This window comes from Quercus robur, chromosome 4, assembly GCF_932294415.1.
Source record: "Quercus robur chromosome 4, dhQueRobu3.1, whole genome shotgun sequence".
Classification (NCBI taxonomy): Eukaryota; Viridiplantae; Streptophyta; class Magnoliopsida; order Fagales; family Fagaceae; genus Quercus; species Quercus robur.
Window position 1 is genome coordinate 12,835,217 of NC_065537.1, and position 27,554 is coordinate 12,862,770.

Consider the following 27,554-nt stretch of genomic DNA (forward strand, 5'->3'; position numbering starts at 1 on the left):
GAGTTGGGAAGAACACGATGAGCGTTAGAAAAGAAGCATTTGTTATAATTTGATTTATAAAGGAAAGATATTGGAATTATGTGCCATACATGGAAGTGGGTTAACATAATTCCTTTTTGTATAATTCAGTAATTATTCAATTTCTAGAAAAATCTTTGTCAAATGACTCATAATTAAGTAGTTTCTCTGTAGAAAAAAATATATATATTTTGACACTAAACAAGATTCCATATATATATATATATATATATTTTAATCTTTTGAAGTTGAAATGATGGACTGCAAAATATTCAAATCTATGAAGGTGACACACAAGTTTAGAAAGATCTTTAGCTCCTCTTAAGAATTTCTATCACAATTATACGTTAAACTCTAAGATCTTATTCTCATGGAAGATAATAATAACTTTATTTAATTTTGAATTCAGTTCCTCATCAGTGAGATGCATATAGTATGTTAGGCTCCGTTTGGGAGGAGGGAATGGAATGGAATAAAAGGAATATTTTTAGAATATTCTTCCCTCCTCTTGTTTGGGAGTTTTAACGGAGGGAATGGAATGTTCATTCCCTTGTTTGGGAGTTTAAGTGGGAGGGAATGGAATGGTTAAAAGGGAATGCTCATTCCTCCCTTTTCCCTCAAAAGCTCAAATTTTTGTTCCCCTCAAAATTGGGAGGAATGGGAGGGAATGAATTTAGGTTTAATAAAATTTTTGTTAAAATCCCTAAAATACCCCTTTAATATCAGCCTTTTTTTTCTCATTCAGCCGTAAGAAAAATAAAGCTATAATTCTTGCACAATATTGTCCGTCCTCTACAAAGTGAAGCTGCTGCTGCTGGTCTTTTTTTTTTTTTTTTTTTTGTCTGCTGCAATTTTTAGATATTGCTCAAACCAAGTATGTCTATCTTTTTCTTTTTCTTTTCGGTTGTTTGCTAGTCTTTTTTTTTTTTTTTTTTTTTAACTTTTATGAACTGTTTGCTAGTGATTCATGAGAGTGATATATAGTGTTTTTGTACACCTAAAAACCAAAACAAACTACATTCTGTACAACTAAAAACCTTGAAAGTGAAAAGAAACGAAAAAACCTTGAAAGTGAAAAGAAACGAAAACTGCTGTTACCTGTACAGCTAAAAAAAAATTGTATTTAGAAATTTAAAAGTGAGAATTGCTGGAAAACTGCTGTAGAACTGCTGTGAATTTGAAACTGAGAACCGCTAGAGAACTCAAATTTGCTTTTTACTCTGTTTCCTCTTTGATTCTTCTGTTATTTACGAAGCAAGTGGTGTGTTACGTACACTTGCAGTTTTAAGTCAACCATCCAATTAGTTAATAGCTCCAAGGCTTCACCACGTGTCTGGTTAAGAGGAAATGTCTACAAAAGCTAGTGTACAAGTTTAGACAAAAGACAGGTGTGTGGTTAAGAAAAAAACTAGAGTAAAAAAAAAATTAAATGAGAAGAAACTAGAAAGTAATGCACTGTTGCAGAAAATCATACACTGAGTTAGTATAGAAATTTATTTTTTTACTATTAATGTTGAACATGAAAATGATTCAGCCTAGGACCGAGTAACATGACTCTGCCCAAATTCAAATCAAGGCATTTCATTGAATATATTCTTAGCCAAAAATAATTCAAACAAATTTATTGCCCACTACTTATTCATGAAATCACAACAGAATTCTTGCAATGCAAATAACAAAACCAATATCAGACCAAGATAGTTCCCTTTTCTATGCATCAATCTATGTTATAATTTATCAACGTCAATTCCCTTTCTGTCTAAACAAAATATATACATAATATATTTTATGCATTTGTTTACAACTTATTAAGATGTTAAAGCTAGTGTACAAGGACAGGTGTGTGGTTAAGAAAAAAAACAAGAGTAAAAAAAATTTAAAATGAGAAGAAAATAAAATGAAAAGTATTTTAATTAAAATAATAGTAGTTTAGAACTTTAATAAGTTGGAGTAGATTATTTTTAATATAAATTTTTTTTATGCCTGAGGCCTACATATTTTTTATGGAAAATCCAACATATAAAAAGATGTTCTTTGGTTGCCCAGATCATGAGCGCAAATGTGTCTTATTAACACTGATGTCTAGGCCTAAAAATTAAAAAAGTGTGGGATTTTTTTGGCCAACTTAGTTTTGGAATGGATTATGTTATTTTGTCTTGTTTTGGCATGACTCATTACCGGAGTTTTTTTTAAAAAGATATTTGTTTGCATTGTTAGACAATATTTATTTTGTTGAGAATAAATATGTGATGCGTGAATTGCTTTACAACATAGAAATATACATAACTTGTTTTTTAGCTACAATAATTTTTTTTTCCTTAATGAAATTGGGAGATGGAGATGTATTAAATTATCAAATCCATTGTAAAGCATACCAGCCAAAAAAGATCCAATCTAAAACTAGCAACCCCTAAAAAAAATTTGCAAATTGAAATAAAGAAATTGTACTATTGTTAATTTTTCATGCTATTATCTTCATTTGTTAAATTATTGATTAGCGTGATACAATCTATTCACCTACAACACAATATTGTAATTCAATAATCTAACACAGACCCAATTGTGGCTAACTAGTTTCACATCATCCACTAAATACTAAGCATTTCAAAGCAATTATAAGTTCTCATTGATTATTTTTTTATATTCTTTAAAATGAAGGGTATAATAGTAATGTTATTATAAAATGATTCCATTCCATTCCTTCCAATGTCACTCCCAAATGGTGTTACTTACTTTCCATTCCATTCCATTCCTTTATTTTATAACATCCAAACAAGATTTTTAAATCACATTCCATTCCATTCCATTCCATTCATTTCCCTACTAAATCCATTCCATTCTATTCCATTCCATTCCATTCCTTTAATGATCATTCCATTCCATTCCATTCCATTCCTTTATAAACTCCCAAACGGACCCTTATACCCTTCATCAAAATTATCATCTGAAATATGGATTCTTTGTAATAGATTAGTTGTTGGGGAATAACATTGATCAGATGTTCTATCACGCCCCAAACTCCAAAGGGTCCAAAGCATGAGAAAGACGCCACAAGGTACCTGTAGATTTTTCTTTTTTGACAATCCAATCCACATAAATCATATCAAGTACCAACATCAAGAATTATCATAATAATTCCATTGAATATACTCTCAAAGTAAGTCAGAGCTCTAAGCAATAATTACAAGGACTATTGACCACAAAATAATAGAGGTCTGAATAAATAATTACATATCATCAGCTTGTCCCATCAGTGGGAATAACGTCACAACCACTATAATATACAAAAGAATGAGTCAAACCTATTCTAAGATGTACGTCATCTAATATCTCCATAACAAAAATTCAGCCTCCATTAGTAGTTAGTCTAACTATTGTTAGCCACCAAAAAAATGTCTTAAAAGATTGTTGCCTACTCTGAAAAGTTTATAAAATAATGGAATGAGACAGAGCTCAGTAAATAGCATAATTAATGGGGGTGGGGGAAATGCAAATTCCATTTTCAATAATAGTAATATGATATGACAAGAATGATTGAATAATGAAACACAAAGTTTCTCAAAGTAAATACCTTAAAACTATTTACTATAATCTGTGAGCACCAACAATATAATTTTCAAAGCCATAATATTTAATATAAGGTAAATTATCACAAATATACCACACTACCACATAGACCGGTCAGGGAATCCACCCATTCACAACTGACATGATATTGTCCTTTCTGGTATGCAGACTCTTGGCCCTATGGACAGCAGCCTCACCCATAACCTCAAGGTTTTTCTCTCCCCCCATGGGCAGCAGAGAGAGCGCGTCAAATAGGACCTCTCTTGCATGTGATCTCTTGGCCCCATGGGCAACAACCTCATCCACACACAATCAAGGAACCTCTTCCCCCATGGGCAGTAGGAAAAAACGCGTCATCCAAAGTGAAAGGGCACTGACGTGGATTTGATTCCATTGTCACAAAGACAACGGAAACCAAATCAGGTAATCAGACATGGCATGGTGTTAAAACCAAATAAGCTCACAGGTTACATTACTTTGAAACACATAGTTTATATCCAGATAGTTTCAGAAAAATCTTAAATAATCTAACCTCTACAAAGTTTGTAAGGTTTTCAACTTCATTCTTGTCAAGAGATTTTCTATCAATTTCCCACATAACAAGACAAGATAAGCATTTTTAAATTTTATAATATACCATAAAATCCATGATTTCCTTATCAAAAATTAAATAAAAGATGCTCATTTTCCATGTCAACAATTCATGCATTTCCCCAAATGCAATACCAAATATGATGCATTTTCATATATAATCATATATATATATATATATATATATATTAAGGTTATGACACAATAGTTTTTAGGAAAATATAGTTTCCATAGGTAGTTTCCAAAAGCGTGTCTAACCAAAAAACAACATTTATGCAACATGATTATTGTTCAAAAATCCCATTAAAAGCTACTTACCTTACAACTGCAAAAGCCTAATTCTCCAAGCTCCAAGAAGATTAGTTAGAACCTAAACAATATCAAGTAAACCTATCACAATAAGTATAGAGCTTGAAACTGTATCTAGCTACAATTTAGGAATTGTCAAATGAGCACTTAATCAGGCAAGCCTAGTATTTAACCTCATCAATAATAATATATTCCACTTTCAAAGTTTATCAACAAATTGATTCACAAGGCATAAACTCCAATTTATAAAGTTAACTCATTTAATATCATCTCCAACATCATGACTAGCTTCCATAAAATTTATACTACATCATTAAGAGACCCATGAAAGCAAAATAAAAATATCCTCCAAAACAAGAAATTTAGCTAGCTCCAAATAAACCCAATGGCAATGGAAAAATTAGAGGCTATTTGGATCATTTTTCTTCATAACTCAATTTCCGTCACTCAATTTCCGTCACTCATCATTCATCACTCATCACTCATCACTTATCACTCATCACTCTAAAATACCACACCCGTTTGGCACCATCACTCAATTTCCATCATTCAATATTTTTCACACTGTTTGTGGGTCCCATACTTGTCACTTGGTCAAAGCAAAACTGTTTTGTGGGCCCTACCATTTTCTCTTTTCTCATTTCCCCTCCTTCACCCCTGTTACTCTCCCAAAACACAAATCCAAACCCAGCTTCAACCACAATAACAAAACAGCAACAGCAACAACAACAACAGCAGCAACAACAACAACAACAACAATGCGATCAATCAAACGGCTAATTCCACCTCCACCTTAGCCGGCGACAATGGGACGACAACAACAATGAGCTGATACAAAACCGATACTGCGACGGTCTTCGTCTACGATCCACGATCTTCATCCGCGATCTTCATCCATCAACCAATATAGAACCGATGCGAGATCTTCGTCCACGGTCTTGGCTGGGACACCACGCCGAAACCCCAACCGCCGTGTTCAAGTAATGGGTATTTTGAAACCCATTCATATGGGTATTTTGAAACCCAAAATCCAAATCCAAACCCATCCTTACCCGATCATGGAGTGCAGCTTCAGACCAAAAAATTCTGTGATGAGGAACAAAAAAAAAAAAAAAAACCCAAAAGCCTGAACCCAGTGAAAAAATAAAATGAAATAAAAAAGAAACCCAGAAACCTGAACCCAGTGAAAGAAGAAGGAAAAAAAAGAAAAGAAAAAAAAAAGGAAGAACAACGGAGACTAAACCCAAGAGAAGAAAGAAAGAGAAAAAGAAGGAGACAATGTCAAGAGTTGAGTTGACAATACAATGTAATGAGTCTCACCATGTGTGTTTAATTACAAAAATGTCATTAAATTATGAGTTATGGAAACTGAAAATAGGCAAAATGAGTTTTCAATTTCCATAACTCATAACTCAAAAATCAGAGAATTGAGTGATGGAAATAGAGTTATGAAAACAGAGTTATCGTGCAGCCAAACAGATATTGAGCTATGGGTCCCACCATTTTTGAGTTATGAGTTATGGAAATTGAGAATTGAGTTACGGAAACAGGCCATCCAAATAGCCTCTTAGATTTACCAACCATTACATGTTATAACTCAAAATCCCTAAATTTTTCACCATACATAAACCTTAAGTAGTCATCATTAGCACAATCCATATACCCACTCATCAAATAATTCCACCAATATAAAACCCATACATACAAACACATAAATATCACTTCCAATGCTCATAAACCACATGGGTATCATTATTAAAGCTTAGATAAGCAAAAATGTAAAATCCACCAAAAAAATTAGAAATTTTTACCTTAAAAAAGGATGTGAAGGTGTTTATAGGTTCTCAGGAATTTTCCGGTGATCTTGCCAGAAAATGATGGTGGAAATGGTGGTAGTGTGGAAGTACCGATGAGAGAGGACATAAGAGTAGAGAGGAGTGTATGAGAGAAAATGAAAAAAAAAAATAGAAAAGAAGTGAAATGAGTGAGCTAGCCAAAGAGGGGAGATAAGGTGGAGCGAAATGTGTGGTGGGAATGGGTGGGGTAGTTGGGAGGCACATGAGACCCATAAAATCAGACTTTTCTCTTTTTATTTTTATTTTTTGTCTGACTGACTGGGACGTTACATGTTCTAGCTATCTGATTTCAGGAACTTAGAGGTTCCTAATTGGGATGAATAAGAATTGTAAGAAAATTAATTTAATTCGAGGTAGTCACCCTCCATAAAGAGAGATTAAGAGAGAAATGCACTAAACAATTGGTTTGTTCATTATTGATATCTAACATTAAATTACAATCATGTATCTATAAATACATGGCCTAATATAGGAGACTAATTCTAATGCCATTAGTCCACATGGCTTAAGATAATTGGCTGGTTAATTCAACACGTGCTCTATTGCATGCGATAAAATAGTGGTACAGATTTTTCTTAGTAGCAAGTTCTTACTATGAATCACTGTAGTGCTCAAGTCTTACATATTCCCATGTTACAGGCACACATGGAACGGGCACTGCATGACCATTTCCTTTTCAGAAAACTTACTGATACCCACTGTCATGTTTTGTTGGATTGCATGCAAAGAGTTAAGGTCCAGCCGGGGGACTCTGTTGTTAAACAGGGTCAGTTCTTTAGCGGCTCAGCTTCTTAAAGGAATTGCTTATAACTTCTAGTTCTTGTACACAGTTTTGATCCTGTTTACGAAATTTTAGTGGTGGTAATGGACCAAAGGCTCCCAACAATTGGCAAGTACGTACTTGTCAAAATGGAAATATGAATGTTATACATTAGGATATATTAGTGTATAAACATGACAAAAAATTTAAACAACTGTAAGTGCTTTGTTGAACATTCTGAAATTGATAATGTAGGGCTAGGAAGCTTATGATCCGGCCCACGCTCTATCCGGGCTTAGGGCCCGTGCCGAGAAGGTAGTGTGTCAAGGATGAGTGATCAAAGGCCGAGGGGTTAAGGGGAACAGCTGAGGACGACCCTGTCCTTGGCACTCCAAGGCTTTGATGAGAAGAGCAACGTCTTAGTGAAGGCTATCCCCAAATAGTCCCCTGAAGGGGATGTGAGTGGAATAGGGCCCACATGGAGGTACGGTGCGAAATAGGTTCAAGGAAAATACGTCCCCCCCCCCCCCATTAAATGCATCGGCCAACGTCCTGATCATGTTAATGAGAAAAGACGCTTGGACGGTGTAACTTCGATCCTCGCGACTAAACAGAAAAGTAAGAGGGGACAACTGATGGGACAGGTACAGAAGTAAGCACCTGCCTGACCAACAAGTGGAGGGATAGGATCAACCAAGAAGGACTATATAATGTAAAAGTTAGTGCGCCATAAAAGGGCTGGGAAAAATGGCCAAAAACCAGAGCCTCCCAGCCCGCATCCAGGAGAAAGACTCCAGGGGCGAAGACAACTTAACCATGTATGGATATCACGAAAAACCCACCGCCTGGTGACTAAGGCCTAGCCTTTCAAACCCGTACTCTACAAATGATATTGTTTGGGCCTTTTACGTGTGAACCCAACACTGTTACAGTTCGTTACAAAATCGTGTCCTTACAGATAAACAACACATATTTAGTTATTTTTTCATTTGATGATGTAGAACTTTACCAAAGTAGGGCCTTTTGGACTCATCCCTAGGAGTAAAATATGAATACACGACCCAACCCACTAGAACCATGTATCAAGTAGTTCAGGGGAACTCTTCTTGGGAATTGAACCTAAGATATCTAGGTCTATGACTTATCTCAAGCCTCCAACCACTAGGTTGCATACATTATGTTTAGTTGCACATAATTGTTGATAGTAAACCATATAAGGAAATTTAATCTTCAAAACGGTATACTGATTACTGAGTGAGTTTGGCATTAGTTTTAAATTTTAGTTTGTACCTTTTATGTACAGTTTTTTAAAACCTCATTTTTTTCCTCGCATTTTCTTAGTTTTTTCAATTTTTTTCAAGGTACAAGTATACTTTAACATATTTTCAGCAAATTTTTTTAAACAAAAAACTAAATAAGCTATTCCCAAACAAACTCACAAGTGTAAGGTCAAAAGTCCTTGCCCATTGCATGCACACGTGGGGATTTTATTCACGATTGACAATACCGACCCTGGCTTGAGTTGCCTTCAATTTTTACTTGCAAAAAGCCAAAAAGTGGGAATCCATTCTAAACACAAATTTGGGTGCAGTCTTGGAGTGATCTGGTAGTGTCTTGATTATTACATTTTGCAGGGTGTTGAAGGTGTCTGCTTTTATGTTGTTGGTAGTGGTTATACTCTATCATCTTAGTTCAAATCTATTGAGAGTTTCAGATGGATAGAACTTGCGTACCTTTCTTTTCAGTTAAATTCATGAGATTTCTTGTTGATTAGGGATATATTAATGTCAGGAAGAACAAAATGCAGAGGTCCCTGGGGTTCTGCAGTGCTACACAACTGAGAAGTTATCATCCTCTGGGGAGCTGGCTTTGATGTGATTATCTATATATTCCCTAGTGATTATAATATATATATATATATATATATATTTAGTGCTAAATTAAAGATATTATTTGTTCACACAGATTCCGGTTTCCAGAAGTTGATGAATTATTCTTCTTGATAATCGCAATAGAATCTCAAGTGCGGTATAAATACTGAAATCTGGACTGTATGACATAATCAAAACTAGAAAACTACATATAGTAAGGACTTCAATCTATTTAAAAGCTCAACTGTTTTGATGTTTTGACTCCAATACCTGTGTGGCTTGGTGATGGCTTTTTTATTATGTCCATTGGATATGTGGAGCATCTCTCTGTAATATATATGTTACATCAATTTTGATATAGGAAAATAGAGATAATAGAAACAAAGAAAATAAATAATAAGCTTCACCACCTAGAATCTGCTTGGAAACCATAGGCATCACCACCTAAGGGTGGTGTCACCACCAAACAAAGATAAGCACATTCTCAAATCATAATTTTCTCATTCAAATTCTCAGACCCCTTTCTAAGATTACAAGATTACAAGAGCACTAGTTTAGTAGGGTTCATGGATTACACCAATATAGAAAATACCTAATTAAATCCCTTAAAAATCTCAACATTAAAAAACAAATTGAAAGACAAAATTTCAAATTCGAACATAACAACTTAGATGATTGTGGTGCTCTTTGCATCATACTCCCCTAGTTGGAGAAAACTTGACCTTGAGTTTTGAAGTGCGGAAGGAACAGAGCTCTAGCACACAACACTTGCCTCAATTCAGGAATCATAGTTAGGAGCACGGAGAATGGAGAAACCTTGCATTCCATCACATCATTAAACTCTTTTGTAATTACAAAATCAACAGGTGGCATCAACACAATCTTATCTTGAACCATAAGAAGCACTATGGTATCCGCTTTTTCCACTTCATAAAGCTGTTTATCTACGTGCACCATGGAGGGCTGATTGATAGCACATTCAGCAACTTCCAATATCATGTCATGTGCACCCTCTAATGTTACACTTCCTTGTGGAACCTTCTCTTCATCAAGGATAATGGAATCATCCTTTTGAACAATAGGCAATGTATATGACACTTCAATAGGTTGAACTAAATTTGCTACGCATGGTTCAAATATTTCACCTTGTTGTTCAGGCTCCTCAATATGTTTTACTTGTTCACGAATGAAGCAATATTAGTTGTCACTAAGGAGTTGTGGCGACTGGCGAGCATCTAAAGCATCGATCCCAGGCTTCTTGAGCATTGCAGAGAGGTCTTAAACTAATTTCATGAGATTCTTGAATTTTTGTTCTGTGGAAGACAGCTCTGTAGTGAAATTAGGACTAGAAATTGTACAAAAATTCACCCTTGGTTTAGTACTAGAAATTGTTCGAGCACTCATCTCATCTTCCTCAAATTGTGCCACATTGCCAGTAGCGAGTCTATCCTAGTGATTGAGATTGTTTCTTCAATCCAAAAAGTTAACATCATAGGTTTTGGACAAATCTCTCATTTTAAGATAGGATGGACTGATGGAGGAACATATTTTTCTCAAGAGGTTTTATCTTCCCAATCAGTTGTGGGAGGCTTATACTTTCTAATGCGAAGGTTTTCAACATCATGCCAATAATCCCTAGTTTCACGCATCAATTTCATGTGACAAATTTATTTGTTCAAACAATTGATCCATCTCATGTAACCACTTAGTGAATATCCATGGGTTTCGATGACCATCAAATGTAGGTGCTTCTAATATAACCATGATGCACAATAATATTAACTCATTAACAAAAAATTATAGCAAGAACCTGTAATGAGACATGGCCGGTTGCTATTAAAGTCATGAGTCTGGGATGGACTGGTCTGGTCAGCCCAGATGCTTGCTGGGTTGCAGGCTCGAAGAGCTTGATTTTGTGACTGGGCTGGGTTCTGATACAAAGTTGATGTAGGAAAATAGAGTTAAAAGGGACAGAGAAGATAAATGAAACAAATTCTAAGCTTCACCACCTATAATCTACTTGGAAACCTTAGTCATCACCCCGAACGGAGTTTGGCATCACCACCAAGCAAAGAAAAACTCATTCTCAAATCAGAATTTTCCTATTCAAGTTCTCATACCCCTTTTCACGATTACAAGAGCACTAGTTTAATAGGGTTCAACGATTGCACCAATCTGGAAAATACCTTATTCAATTCGTTAAAACCCTCAACATTAAAATCCAAATTCAAAATTCAAAAACAAAATTAATTTCAAATTCAAAAATAACATCTTAGATGATTTTGGTGCTCCTTGCATCAAATTTCATGTCTTTTCTTGTTTTGTTCATTGCTACCATTTGTAGTAGTATGTAATTACTCTATGGTTTTCATTGGTATTTGTGGCACTACAGGTATAACAAACCACTCCAGGCCTTTGTTCGTGTTGTGACAAGTGGAACTCTCTGGGCTTTAGAGAGTGAAGATTTTCGAGGAATTTTGAGGTCAGAGTTCTCTAACTTGAGGTAAGATTTTTGAGGAATTTTCAGACTAGGCGTTTCAATTCTTAGGCCAAAATTCTGAGAGATCAAGTGAAACCAGTTTGGATAAGTGGCAGATTTCGGATGGGAAATTACCAGCAATGGAGGACTCAGTGAGGTTGAGATGTGTCATGTTTGCAAAGCCACCAAACTTAGACGAAATTGTGGAGTCTTCGAAATTGTTGAAAGCAAGGTTAAGCCTCTAGAGATGGCAAAGAGAGAAAAATGTGCCATTGGGATGGATGGGACCTTGAAGCCCACTGCAAGTGAGGTCAACACCAATGACATGACCTATCATCGTATCACAGGTGACCCCATCCCACCCACAACAATCTGTACCCATTTTCCACGAATTCTTTAGAGGATAAGAATAATAATCACAAAAACCATTCCAATAACCGACAGGAAAAGAGTTTCTGAAATGGAGCAAAGCAGAGCTTTGGTCGGAAAGGCAAAGAGGGGTAGATGAATTAAAAGAAAAAGAAGAGAGAGATGAATTAGGTAGAGAAAGGAAGAGGAAGAAAATGAGAAAGAAAGGTACCCGCCCCATATTTGCTCTGGCTTTGATAGAGATCAGAAGGAAGAAGGATATCTGTATTTAGGGTGTTTTGTTTGAAATTGAGATGGCATAGATTAGATAGATATATTTATAGGCAGCCACAATTATCAGGAGAGGGACCATAACCAGGATTATCAACAAGAAGTTCTAATCCCTCGAATTAGCTTATTTTATGGGTTGGGCCAACAAGATTCTTATTCTTATTCCTTTTTTTTTTTTTTTTTTGGGTAGAAATTGATACAGATTCATTGATTTATAAAAACTAGCTTTGAAAGTCAGAAAATCAAATTATCCGAGTTAGATATATACAATAAAAAAACCCTTATACAAAAGTATTATGATAAAATTATCTACTGTTTATCAAAAATAATAATAATCCTACCTACTTTAGATTTTAATTCACTCATATATATATATTTTCTAAGCATTGCTCAGTTCTCATTTCTTATTATTTATACATATATGTTTTTTTTGCTGTGGGGGTGGTGGGATTTAGGAATCTTCCAAAGTAATATTTAAGAAATGTTTAATTAGTACCTATATCTCTTAAAATTTGTATGTTTAGAAAAAATAATCTCAACTTATTTTAAATCGAGTCCAAATCTTCTGTCCCACTTTTCCTGCTCCACTATATACTCCACCAATAAAAACATGTCACGTGTTCACCTAATTAATTAAATACTATCATTATTGACTTATTAATACTACCGTTATTAATTAATAGTAGTATTTAATTAATTAGGTGAACATGCAACAAGTTTTTATTGGTGAAGTATAGAGTGGAGCAGGAAAAGTAGGACAAAAAATTTGGACTCGTTTTAAATCATTGATATACCAGATCCCTTCAACCATGAAAACTAGTAACACCATTAGAAAACTTTCTTGCTAATGTATCACCAAATCTTCGGTCATTGTTTGAAACTTCCAAAGACTTGGAAAGCTATAGTCTTGAAATTTTGGACCATATAAAAATTGTTTGATGCAAATTATAGAATTACAAATTGAACATGTGAACTCATTGTACATGGGGAGATGTCAATTCAGCTACAAAACTCTTGATCAGCATATAATCTTTTTTAGACCATAACAAAATTGTTCAACACATCAAACCATGAGGCATATGCTCATTGCCCCTACACTGTGCATCTCTAATGTGGGAAAAAAAAGCAAGGAATGGACCTTTACAGCGCTCAAAATATATATATATATATATATATTTTTTTTTTTCTTTATGTAAAACTCATATTTCTTGTTATTTGATAAATACTATGAAGAGATAAATTAGTATTGTTTTAAACTTTTAATCTTTTTAACCATCTTTTGATAATTTTGGTCAGAGTGCAAATAATTTTCTTTCATAAATACCCTTAAGTTATTACTATTTGTTATATAATAGACAACATTTTTCTAAATATGTATACGTCCATATGTAATATTTTAATAACAAATAATTGGGGGTGGGGGTAGTTGGCTTAGGGGTAACAACTAAGAAAATTTTAATTAGTTGCTTTTATCTCTTAAAAGTTTTATGAAAGGAAATGACATCATTCATTTTTTAAGTCATTGATACGCCAGATTCCTTCAACTTTGAAAACGTGTAACACCATCCGAAGTCTTTTTTTTTAAAAGTAAAATACCATTAGAAAACTTAAATCCTATTAACATTTTCACAAGTCTTTGATCATTCTTTGGAACTTCGAAAGACTTTGAAATATATATATATATATATATATTTTGAGAGAGAGAATTTAATTGTAAATTTAATCTTAAATAATTTTTATAGAACTTTCTCGATTATTGTAAGCATACCAATTTTTTTTATAATAATATATTTGAGGAAAGAGAAACAAATGACATAAAAGTAAAACCGACCCAGAAACATGATTGTTACATGTTCAATCTAGCATGAATAATAGAGGGACCTAGGTAACATAATATCTACCAGTTATCTTCGCAACTTTGCAATCAGTATCAAACAATTCTTATACAGTCCAAAATTCCATGACTATGACTTTCCCAAGTCTTTGCGAGTTCCAAACAATGACCAAAAACTTGTGAAGCACTGATGACAAATATCTTTCATTATGCCTTATAGTAAGAATAGTTGTATTTTTTTTTTTTGGCACACAAATTGATGACAGATATTTTTCATTCAACCCGCGTGAATTTCGCCTAGTCTTCAGGATCTTTGTCTATTAACCAGCATGAGCTTTCATGGTTGAATGAATTTGTGGGATATCAAAATAGTGTTATTTTTTTTCTCCAATACACACATTCATGAAAGTTTGAGTCAAAAGCAACGAACAAGAAACTGAAGCTAAAAAACAATATATAAAATTTGACACATTTATTTGAGATGTTGCAATAGTATTTTATTTCGTTATCTATCAAAAAGAAAAAAATAACTATAAGGAAACGCAGTACATATAATTTTTTTTTCTTGACTATATTAAGAGAGTTTTAAATATTTTCAAAAAGAAAAATTAAGTTTGAATATATATATATATTAGTTTTGTAGCGTGACTTATAGCTTTAGAGAAGACAACCCACGACAACTAGTAGCTTACAAAAAAAAAAAAAAAATCTTATATCACTAATTGTTGTTGAATATTAGTAACGTATCTAATATCAGTTACTAATATTAGTAATTGATGATACTAATTGCTGTTAAAATATTACTAATTGTAGTTGAATATTAGTAAAATATCTAACATTAGTTATTGATATTAGTAACTGATGTTACTAATTGTCAGAGTATGATGGTCATAGTACACAACTCACGTGGGTGGATGGCTCAGCAGGTCAGAAAATGTAAAAAAGACAAGACAACACATATAGCATTAACATGAATGAATTGATGAGGTTTATTTTGCATATATTCATCATGTAGGATCCTTTTGGGGTTTGTTTTTATTTATGGGACTTTTGGGTTATTTTGAATTAGAGTTTAATTATTCCAAACCCATGAAGCCTAGTAACTACTAAATTATCAACAACGAAAAATTCCAAACATGCGCAAAGTATCATTAGAATAATTTTCCTACATAGAATTCAAATAAGTCTCTTGTCAAATCATTTTCATATAATGAATAATTCACTTGCTTCTGATCCTCACCTTTTCCATCAACCTGTAATGAAATCCAACTCATAGCCAATGATCAATCAAGCAAAGCACCTTCCTAGTTTAGAAAGCATATGTCATTCAGCCCCTCTTGCACTATTCATGGGACATGAACAGTGCATTTAGGCTTATGAACAATAACTCGCTCATGAACAGTAACTATTTTATTATTTTTTTTCAGTTTTCAGCAAAATAAGCAGTATCTAAACAGACCCTTAGTCTTCAAATTGCACTATGTTACTAATTGTTGTTGAATATTACGAAATTACTAATTGGTTGAATATTAGTAACTGATGTTACTAATTGTCAGTCATTGGGTGGGTGGCTCAATAATCACAAGTCATCGATCTCAGTCAAAAAAAAAAAAAAAAGTTTCAGTCTTCAAATTGCACTGATATTACTAATTGTTGTTGAATATTAGTAACGTATCTAACATCACTTACTAATATTAGTAACTGAGGTTACTAATTGCTGTTGAATATTACTAATGGTCGATTAGTAACTGATGTTACTAATTGTCAAAATAACTAATGTTACTAACTGTCAAAGTAACTGATGTTACTAATTAGTAACATCATACACAATCCCATATGGGTAGATGGCTCAACAGGTTAGGAAAGACAACCCACAACAACTTGTAGCTTAGAGAAGACAACCCACGACAACTTGTATAGTTAATGTAAACGGTAATATTTTGGTTCAATGAGGATTTATTTAAGTTGAGTGACGTTTTGATAAGTTGTCATGAGTTGTCTTCTCTGACCTGCTATAAGCCATTCACCCATGTGGGTTGTGTACTATGACTATCATACTCTGACAATTAGTAACATCAATTACTAATATTAGTAACTAATGTTAGATACGTTACTAATATTCAACGACCATGAGTAATATTCAACAACAATTAGTAATTTTCAACAACAATTAGCAATATCAGTGCAATTTGAAGACTAAAACTTTTTTTTTTTTTTTACTGAGACCAATGACTTGTGATCCACCCACACAATGACGAACAATTAGTAACATCAGTTACTAATATTCAACCAATTAGTAATTTAGTAATATTCAACAACAATTAGTAATATCAACACAATTTGAAGACTAAGGGTCCGTTTGGATACCACTTATTTTGCTGAAAACTGAAAAAAATAATAATAATAAAAAAGTTACTGGGTTATTGTTCATAAGCCTAAATGCATTGTTGACATGAACAGTGCAAATGACATATGCTTTCTAAAATAGGAAGGTGCTTTACTTGAATGACTAGAATGAGCTTGATTGATTATTGGCTATGAGTTGGATTTCATTACAGGTTGATGGAAAAGGTCAAGATCAAAAGCAAGTGAATTATTCATAATATGAAAATGATTTGACAAGAGATTTATTTGAATTCTATGTAGGAAAATTATTTAAATGATACTTTGCGCATGTTTGGAATTTTTTGTTGTTGATAATTTAGTAGTTACTAGGCTTAGGCTACATGAGTTTGGAATAATTAAACTCTAATTCAAAATAACCCAAAAGTCTCATAATAATTAAAATAATAATAATAATAAAAAAATAAAAAAAATAAAAAAACCCAAAAGGATCATTATTAAAGACAAAAAATTGTCCTAGAAATGGAGAGTGAGTTCACACGAGTAGTGAGAGTGGGATAGAGTTAAGAGTGTCTGAGTGTGTGAGAGCCACTGCAACTTTACTATTGAATAAGTCTGAATCTCATATGACCCATGTTACTATGTAGAATACAAATGTGCCAAATTCTCATACTATGGTTTTAATTTGATAGGTAACACTAATCTCTTGGCCCATACCACACTGTCTGTATGACCTTAAAGACTACTAGGAAATATAAAACCAAAATTGCTTCGACACATTAATCCCGCAAAGCTTCTTCAACACATCATTCAACACTGAGAGATTTCAAGTCTATTAGGAAATAAAACCGAAATTACTTCCGAGTCTTTGACAAGGCTTTCTCACCTAATAAAAGTTGAGAGATTTAAGGACCATTTAGCTAAAGAGTAGGGCCACTAGCACATGTAACAATGACAGACACATTATTCAACACATTGAGAGATCATGCACATTGGTGAAACATCATTAAGAGCATATCCAAGTAATTCAACAAAAAAGAAAAAGAAAAAGAAAGAGCATATCCAAGTAACGTAAGCAAACTAAGAAAAAGCTCATTTAAAAAAAAAAATCCATATTCATTTAACTTAAAATTTAACTGCTCTTTTTTGCATGGTCTCTTTTTTTAATGAGACCATTTCTTAATATTGCTTACTTGGATATGCTCTTAATGATGTTTCAACAATTTGCATGATCTCTCAATGTGTTGAATAATGTGTCTGTCATTTTTACATGTACTAGTGGCCCTACTTTTTAGCTAAATAGTCCTGATATCTCTCTACTTTAATTAGGTGAGAAGCCTTGTCAAAGTAGAGTTGTGCTAAAGACACAATTTTTGACATAATTTTATATTACAACTCGCTATACAGTGAATTGTAATTGATAAAAATATGCCAGTGGACCATGTGGTATTATATTGACGCAGTTCTCAAGGTCTTAATATTGCTTACTTGGATATGCTCTTAATGATGTTTCAACAATTTGAATGATCTCTCAATGTGTTGAATAATGTGTTTGTCACTGTTACATGTACTAGTGGCCCTACTTTTTAGCTAAATAGTCTTGATATCTCTCTACTTTGATTAGGTGAGAAGCCTTGTCAAAGTAGAGTTGTGCTAAAGACACAATTTTTGACATAATTTTATATTACAACTCGCTATTCAGTGAATTGTAATTGATAAAAATATGTCAGTGGACCATGTGTTATTATATTGACGCAGTTCTCAAGGTCATACAGGCATAATCGCATGAGACAATAAATTAGTGTTTCCTATCAAATAAAAAACGTAGTACAAGAATTAGGGTTTAGGCACAGGTGCCTTCAATTATTCCACATAGTAACATGGACTATATGAGATTTAGACTCATTCAGTAGTTATAAAGTTGTAGTGGGAGACAACACGCCCTCTCTCTCACACTCTTAACTCTATGATGTGATGTATTGTGGGGGCTACACATATTTCAAATAAAATCGTCAAATTAGCAATAATCAATCGATACATCACATTTTAAAAAAAAAAAAAAAAAAAAAAAAGCTTATGAGCTCCTTCCTATTTTACAAAAGCATGACAAAATGAAACATTCTGTTTTAAGAAAGAATAATTAAAAGAGAGAGAATTGACAAAAGTCTCTTAAATTTTTTTTTACTTTTGACTGAGACCGACTTGTGATTACTAAGCCACCCAGCCAATAACTCTGACAATTAGTAACATTAATTACTAATATTCAACCAATTAGTAAAATTTAGTATGCGTTTCCTGCGTCTGCCTTTTTTTTTCCTTTTGAAGCATGTTTCTGAATAACTGGTGGGCCCCGAGCACTGTTTACGGGACTTACAAACCTCTTTTTTTAACAAAACTTTCATTAAAAATGGGTCTCACAGCACTATTCACACATTTAAAAATTATTTTGCTACAGTGTTTTCAATTTTGAGCAAAATAAGCGATATCTAAACGAACCTTTAACAACAATTAGCAACATTAGTGCAATTTAAAGATTAACTTTTTCTTTTTTTGACTAAGACTAAGACTAAGACTCGTGATTATTTGTGGAAAACTGAAATTGTGAAAATTTCGTGGAAGACCTCTCAATCTATACATGAATGATAATTATTAAATTTGCATGAATTTCATTTTCATACTGTTATCACATGAATGAATTGATGATGTGCATGTATTCATGTATAGGTAATGAAAAAAGCGATGAGAATCATTTGTTAATTCTCTCTCTTTTAAATATTCTTTCTTAAAACAGAATGTTTCATATTTTTTTCATGCTTTCTAAAATAGGAAGGTGCTTTGCTTGAATGACAGGAATAAGCTTGATTGATCATTGGCTATGAGTTGGATTTCATTACAGGTTGATGGAAAAGGTGAGGATCAGAAGCAAGTAAATTATTCATAATATGAAAATGATTTGACAATAGACTTATTTGAATTCTATGTAGGAAATTATTCTAATGATACTTTGCGCATGTTTGGAATTTTTCGTTGTTGATAATTTAGTAGTTACTAGGCTTAAACTAGGCTTAGGGCTGCATGGGTTTGGAATAATTAAACCCTAATTCAAAATAACCCATAAGTCCCATAAATAAATAAATAAATAAATAAAACCCCAAAAGGATCCTACATGATGAATATATGCATAGTAAACCTCATCAATTCATTCGTGTTAATGCTATATGTGTTGTCTTGTCTTGTTTACATTTTCTGACCTGCTGAGCCACCCACCCACGTGGGTTGTGTACTATGACCATCATACTCTGACAATTAATATCATCAGTTACTATTATCAATAACTAATGTTTAATGTTAGATATGTTACTAATATTCAACTACAATTAGTAATATTCAACAGCAATTAGTATCATTAGTTACTAATATTAGTAATTGATATTAGATACGTTACTAATATTCAACAATAATTAGTAATTTTTAACAATAATTAGTAACATCAGTGCAATTTGAAGACTTTTTTTTTTTTAAGACTGAATTATTAATATTCAACAACAATTAGTAATATTAGATTTTTTTTTTTTTTTTTTTTTTTTTTGGTAAGCTACGAGTTGTCGTGAGTTGTCTTCTCTAAGCTATAACTATTATTTTGATTACGTTACTCATTCAATAACTATTATTTCCTGGAGCATGCGTTTATCATCACAACAATCACAATCAATTCTATAATGAATACTATGGGAAGGAGCAAACATCAAAGAGAAACAGCACATGTGAATATAGCTATAAATTATAAATCAGCTTAGTGGATTCTGTTTCTCATATCACTTGGTAAGAGTATCACAGTTTATCAGATCATTCACTGTAGCAATGGAAATGTTAAGCTGCACAATAGAGGACTCCAAATTTTGATTATGAGGGGGTGAGTGAAGATGGAAGTTTCTGTGGGAATAATTTCCAGAAATACAAAGCAAAAATAACAAGGTCAGCTTTCTGGTGCTCCTCCTCCCCCCCCCCCCCCCCCCCATTCTAATGCTACATGCTCTCTCAGTTTTTATTACTGTGTTATATATGATGACCATGCTTCACATTTTCTTCGCAAATTATGTCTGTCTGGATTTTTTTTGTAAGTCCATTTGAAGATTACAACTAAGATAAGCAAGCTCATGTAGAATTTAGATCTCCCTTTGCTGAATTCATCATAATCAACCATTATATATAGGCAAAATAATATATTTTTACGAATGGCAACACCACATTCCTTTTACCCTTTGAACTCAACACATCATGTCATGATATGGTCATATGGTTTTCGATAGAGTTGCATATCTCACCTGTAGTCAGCAAGGGAGAGATCAGATAACCTCAAATGCAATTGTTCCCTTTCTCTCCTTTGTTAGTCTACCTGTGAAAAAGTTTGATGCTGACTCTATCACCGTCCCGATCTAATTGTCAAAAGACCAAAAGGTGTATGAATTAGCCAAGCCTAAATAACAAAATGTATACCACCCAAAGGAGAATAAACAAGAGTCCCACTTACAGCTCCAAGATATCATATACTATACTATTATTCTAGAAATTACAAATAGAATTACCTGGAAATACATGGGCAAAGTTTTGGATTTGAATCACCCTTCTTGTAGTGCCTCTATAGATCAATGGCACTTCTCAACTGTAATCATGAACACAGGAGGAAATTCAAAAATCAAGATGGAACTTTCTTTTAAAAGAATTTAGAATATAATTAAGTTACAAAATCTAAACTCCTAGCAAGCAAATGAACCATCAAAGTCAATAAAAAGTGTCCTATTAACGTGATAAAGCCATAAACCACTACATGCATATCCAAGCTTCACAACAACTTATCCCCCCCAACCCTCAAAATCCAAATCCAAAAAATAAGAAGTTTTGAAGGGCATCGGAGCATTGATTTATGGAGGGCTGTCCCTCATCATGTCCTATGGTGTATTTGGCGAGAGCGGAACTCAAGATGTTTTGAAGGGAAGGAGCGGTCCACTTCAGATCTTAAATCTCTTCTTCTTCATACCTTGCTAGAGTGAAGTTCTTCCTTTAATCTTTTCCCTTGTTCTAATTTTTTAGAAATGCTTGATCTTTGTAATTTGTGTGTTTGATGTACTGTTTTCCATGTTCACCCCCGGTGTACATGGGCTTCTTTTTTTAATACAATTCCGTTATTTATCAAAAAAAAAAAGTTATTATATATGATTATTTAATTGTAATTATTCAGTACACCAGGAGCCACGTTTCTTCCCCTCACATAACAATAAGTCTCACTAATTAAATTCATGGTAGGTCTTGTCATTCATGTGAGAGGAGAGAGCTCAAGGAGTATTGTATAACTTTCCATCATTTAGATAAATACAAAATGACTTAATATCTAAATGAGTTCCAGCATAATTCAAAAGTAAATGGGAGATTGTTTGAGTCAAACTTATTCAACTCCAAAGAAATCCTTAGATGAATTAAGTCTAATCTTATATTTGGAACATGTTATCATAAGATAATGCTCACTTTGGTCAAAGTATAGAGCACATCATAATTTAAAAGCACATCTTAAACTATGATATGTTTGATCGATTCATGATGTGAATTTGATGTAAGAAAATAGAATCATGTGCATTCAGGTCAATATAATGCAAACAAAACTTTTTGAGTGAAGTTGAGTTTCTGAATCATCTTTTTGAAATTGAAACTATAAACATCCTAGATAGAGCAACAAATCAAAGATTCTAAGATACTACCATCATAATTACTTCAAGTCCAGCCCAAGTTTTACACTTGACCATGCCGATGCCATTTTACAAGAAATGTAGTTGGCAGTATATAACTAAAAGATATCACTTATATCCCAGGAAAATCATCTTTTTAGGGTGTAGGGTAAACCCCTCTCACCAAGAATGTTGCTTAAAAGTTACAAAAAGGCATGAATCAGCAACCCAGTCAAAGTCATTGGTAGAAAAACAACTACTAGTGCCATACTGTCGTATATCAATTCCAGTTCGTGGAAAATCAAACAGCTTTCAGTTTCAGTTTGTTATGTTACCCATTTAGAGTCAAATTATACACAAACATTATTTTTTGGGTTAATCTCCATATTTATAACCAAATTATTCATTTCCATAAAATTTTGATTTTAAATAACCATAGTATAACTACTCAGATTTATGATCACATATCAAATTTTAAAGGAATTTCTTGGAACATATATCATGCAACACCAAAAGAACATGTAATTTTAGATTTAAATAAATATTATCAGAAAATTTTCTGTTATAACTAAATTAATAATTTCCATTAAAAACTAATTTTTTACAACCATAGTATAGCTACTCAGATTTATCACAACATAAGGGGGAAAAAAAGGTTGAGTGAAAAGATCTCACATCAAATTTAATAGGAATTTCATCAAACATATGTCATGCAACACCAAAAGAACACCTATCGAATAAGTTAATTCAAAGCAACCCAAAAAGATGATTCAGAAAAAAGCACTTACATTTCATCCCATCCCATCTAGCAATTAAGTTCCCAACAGATAGACCCATGAGTACAGAATATTAGCCAACAGCTTTGATGACCCTGAAACTGAAATTCTGCATTTTGATTGAAAAACGAGAAAAATAGTATGAGACCCAAGATAAAAATAAATAAATAAAAACCAAATTTCAAACCCACAGGCTCCAAACCCATCAGTCTATTCAAAAGAAAAACACTCCCAAACATAACCCTAAATCATATTTAACGGGAAAATTTATAAAACAAAATTAAAAAATTACCGGTAAAGTTTTCGGAGAAAAACTGGTCTGACGGTGGTGCAGGTACTCAGATTTTTCTCTCCTGTTCGGACTCTCTCTACCCCTTACTGAAGCTCTCAATAATAATGTAAGGCTTTAATATATAGAAACGGTTACCTTAGACTATGTTTGGTTCAGTGGAAGGGGAAGGGAAGAGAAGAGAAACGAAAAGGTAAGGAAAAGAAAAACACAAACAAAACCACACCATAAGCTCAAAACACAAACAAAACCGACCGAAACCACACCATAATCTCAAAACACAAACAAAACCAGCATTCCACTCCAAATCAGGATTTGCTACTACTTATCCAAGAATTAACAAACCCCAATTCAAATAAAGCAGCTACTACTTCAACACAGCTAACAGATACCCCTTTTTTCCAAAACAGAAATTCTTGATGTTCTTATGAATCTGTTCAGAAAGAATCAGAGAATATGGAGAGGAAACTTATCTGGGAAAATGAAAATTCTTCTGAAGCTTGAAACTTTCCGGGAAAAAAAGAAAAAAATCTCAAGAGGCAAGAAACTGCAGAGAAAGTTTGTGGGAAAATGGGATGTGAGGAATGGAAGGAAAGACCGACCAATGTTCGTTGGTTTGGGGTTCTGTAATGTACAAATGTATAAGATTTTCACAGCTTGACGTAAACGCCCCAAAAAGCACTGAAATATCTTATTACTTTAAAATTTTCCGACTTTTTTTTAGTGTTTTGGAGCTTATTGAGAGAGAGAGAGAATTGAGTGAAGGAGCGGCTGAACTGAAGCGAGAAGGGTAGAAAGAGACAGAGAAAAAATTGGGGAAGGGGGCGGCTGAATAAGAGAAGAGAGAAGAATAAAATCCCAATTTATATCATGCTCTAGGGTTTTAAAAAATTAAATCGCAAAAATCATTGTCCCACCGCGAAGGCTCGAATCTGGGATTAGCTAGCCAAACCACAAGGAGAATACCACTAAGCCACTGATCAGTAACGTATTAAAGATCCCTAAATAAATAGATATATATCGGTGGGTTCGGTTTTCAACGTGAAGAAATTCAGCACTGAAACCGAAACCGAAACCAAAACCGAACCCACCAATATATCGCCTAGAGAAAAGTATGACATGTAAAGAATCACGCATAATAATCTTAGAAAAATGATATGTTTACAATATTTTTACAGCAAATTCTAAGTAGAAGGTTATTACTTGTTGTTATTGTTAAGTAAAAAAGTAATCTTAGTGTTAGTTTCAAATTTGAACCAATAACAACTAATCACTTGTGATTTGTTGTAAAAATATTATAGACGTAACATCACTCATAATTTTAACATTTCTTGATGTATTTAGCTGGTGGACTTCAGATTTGGGAATAACTTAGACGACCAGAGAAGTTTTACAAGTTGAGGAGTGGCAAATTCTTTAGCTCCAGAGATAGTCCAGGGAAAAGGCCATGGTTTCCCTGCTGACTGGTAAAATTGCAACTTTTACTTTACTGTTATGTTCTTTTTTTTTTTTTTTTTAACTTTGCTGTTATGTTCATTCCAAAGCCTACACATCTCTTATCTTCTAGTCCTTCAAAAAAACATTTAATAAGTATGAGAAATTAGCTCTGCTGTTTGAAAATTTTGGGGATAATAAGTTTGATGAACTGAAATAACAAATTACTTTTAAATCTGTAAATAAGTATTATTGTTGCAAGTTATAACCACCATAGATTTTCAAGAAATCAAAGAATTTGAATTTTAACAATCATAATAATGTTCTGAATCATCATAAAGGTGCCTGGAGATGATGGGAGAAACTAAAAATATCATTACCATGTAAACAAAAAGTTCAAGAGCAATCATTACACTAATTTCAAGATTTTGCCTTTTCTCCATTTTTATACCATGTATGGCAAGATGGATATTTGTCATCGTTTGTTATAGAGATTTAAAAGATGTAAGCTTGTAATTCTAATTTGAATTTGCTGTCTGATTATTTATATTTTCTTCCATTTAACCAATTGGAAGGAGAGGTTAGTGAATTGATTTTTTTATTGATTTTTTATTTTTGTGAAATTTCCTTAATGTAAATGCATATATTATCTATATATATATATATATATCATATCATATCATATTATATCATATCATCTATATATATATATATATAAAACCGAAGCTTTTTAAACTCCCACAGTTTTCCACGTCAGCATAATATTAAAAAAAACGTAATAAAACTTTTTTAAAACCCGACTCTCCCTTTTGCTTTCACAATCCTATGCCAAAGCCCAAACCGGCTCTCCAAATCCCCGATCTCCACCTTTGACAAACAAAATGCAGACCCTTTTTCTTTCCTCCACCATTTTCCTTCTCCTTCCTTCAAAACAAAAAACAAAATCCCGAAGTTTTTTATTTTCAACTTTTCCGGTCCCAACTCCACCAAACCCGATTCCCATTTTTCAACTTTCAAAGCATTTGATAGAAGAAGAAGAGAAGAAAGGCAGTGGATCTTATTGTCGGCAAAAGAAAATAAAAATAAAGAGAAGATGAAAGAGATGACAGGGAGATGCGGAGGACATTGTTAGAGAAAAAAAAATTGATGGAGAATGTCAAAGAAGAGAAGGGAATGACGATAATGAAGAAAGGAAAACAAAAGTTACAGTGAAGAAAAAAAAAAAAGAGAAAACCATAAGAGAAGTTCCAGTGAATAAAAGAAAGAGGAGAAAAAAGAAGCAGAAAGAGATGAAAGAGAGTCACAGCTCTGAGATAATAACGTAGGGAGGGGTAGATTTTAGCAAAAGTGAAAAAGGATGCTTCGTAGAAGGTGTGTGATATATAAACACCCTTCTATATTTACTAAATTACAAAAGTACCAATTTGCTTTTTTTTTTTTTTTTTTTCCCTTTAAAACTTCCAATTTACATCACTTTTTAGATTTTCTTTTACTGTGCATTGGATTAATAATAATAATAATCTAAAAATGATTTATTTTATCTTAGATAATTCCTCAAAATAATAATAATAATAATAATAATAATAAAAACCTTCTAAAGAGTCAATCTTCTCCTTCTGGTCATTATTCGTGAAAGAGCAAACATTTCGGGTCATAACTGTAGGCCTGAGGTGCAGAAAAAATCGGCTAACTTGGAGTGGGGCCTTGATTTTTTTTTTTTTTTTTTTTTGAGAAGTGGGCTTGATAATATATATGATATTATCAAATAATATTTTACTTCAATGATATCATTGCATATTGCATGATAGGCTTGATAGTATACCATTGGGTTTTCATTAGATAAGTTTTTATACCATGATCTTATTTTTTATTTTTTATTTTTTATTTTCATATTGGGAAAATTATCAATAGCTTTCCCGTGCATCACACGAGTTAGCGACTAGTATTATATATAATAAAAGTTGGGATTAGACGCCGTGGTTGCGCCAAGTGGCAACACCAAACTGAAGAAATTTTGTTAGATTTTTAGATTTTAAAAAGAAAAAATGGATATAATTTTTTTTTCTTATCTTCTTATTCTAAAATTTCTAAGTTGATAAAAATCTTAATTTAATTACAGACCAAATTCTTTTCTTCATCTATTTCTTCTTAATTTGATTACAATCCAAAATCTTCATCTTCATCTAATCCTTTTTTTTTTTTTAATTACTACACCTATTGCTACACGTAAAAAAAAAAAAAAAAGTGATATTGAAAAGCTTCTTAATTTGATTACAATCCAAAATCTTTATCTTCATCTAATCCTTTTTTTTTTCATTTAAATTACTACACCTATTTGCTACACGTAAAAAAAAAACAAAAAAACAAAAAAACAAAAAACAAAAAAAACAAAAACAAAAACGTGATATTGAAAAGTTGAATCCAAGAGAAATTGAGATAAGCTAAAACTCTAAGTCTACTAAATGGATATAATTTTTTTCCTTATCTTTTTCTCCTATTATTTCTAAGTTGATAAAAATCTTAATTTAACTACAATCCAAATTCTTTTCTTTATCTCTGTTTCTTTTAATTTGATTACAATCCAAAATCTTCATCTTCATCTAATCCTTTTTTTTCTTTTAAATTACTACATCTATTGCTACACCTATATATAAATAAATAAATAACTAAAACAGCAACGTGATATTAAATTGAGTTAACATGATTATTTTTATACCTCCACAAATTAAGTTTGAATCCAAGAGAAATTGAGTTAAACTAAAACTCTACTAAGTCTACTCTACTCTACTATTTAAGAATTAATTATTAGTATTATTTGTATTTGTTAAACGGAAGCCCCAATGGATGATGTATTTACTTTTGGAATCTTTAGTCACACGCATCTATAGTACTGAAGGTGTTTTTGTAAATGATTTGAAGCTTGATTTTTGGCTGTCATTAGAGAGTATGTCGTCGTCTCATGGTAATGTATATTAGATTCTTTTAGATTTGCAGTACTTCCACAGAAAGCAGCATCCAGTATGCTATCTCTTGGCATCAATAATGATGAATATCTTTTAATTTATGGA

The 27,554-nt window shown here is 32.8% G+C and overlaps 2 long non-coding RNA genes across 5 annotated transcripts; both read right to left on the reverse strand.

Annotated features, from left to right (window-relative positions):
• Window positions 1-3,141: 3,141 nt before the first annotated feature.
• LOC126720601 (uncharacterized) lies at window positions 3,142-6,522 on the reverse strand. Of its 2 annotated transcripts, XR_007653532.1 has the most exons (3): window positions 6,297-6,522; window positions 4,495-4,546; window positions 3,142-3,958 (listed from the first exon to the last, which is right to left on the reverse strand). It is a non-coding gene; the product is annotated as an uncharacterized LOC126720601 (long non-coding RNA). The 2 variants fall into 2 exon arrangements; XR_007653531.1 differs by having other exon boundaries at window positions 3,142-4,546.
• Window positions 6,523-9,453: 2,931 nt separating this feature from the next.
• On the reverse strand, window positions 9,454-23,885 carry LOC126720602 (uncharacterized). 3 transcript variants are annotated; one of them, XR_007653533.1, is made up of 5 exons: window positions 23,056-23,885; window positions 22,776-22,872; window positions 20,854-20,930; window positions 20,593-20,703; window positions 9,454-10,903 (listed from the first exon to the last, which is right to left on the reverse strand). It is a non-coding gene; the product is annotated as an uncharacterized LOC126720602 (long non-coding RNA). The 3 variants fall into 3 exon arrangements; XR_007653535.1 differs by lacking the exon at window positions 9,454-10,903 and adding an exon at window positions 13,857-14,258; XR_007653534.1 differs by lacking the exon at window positions 9,454-10,903 and adding an exon at window positions 18,070-20,200.
• Window positions 23,886-27,554: the final 3,669 nt, after the last annotated feature.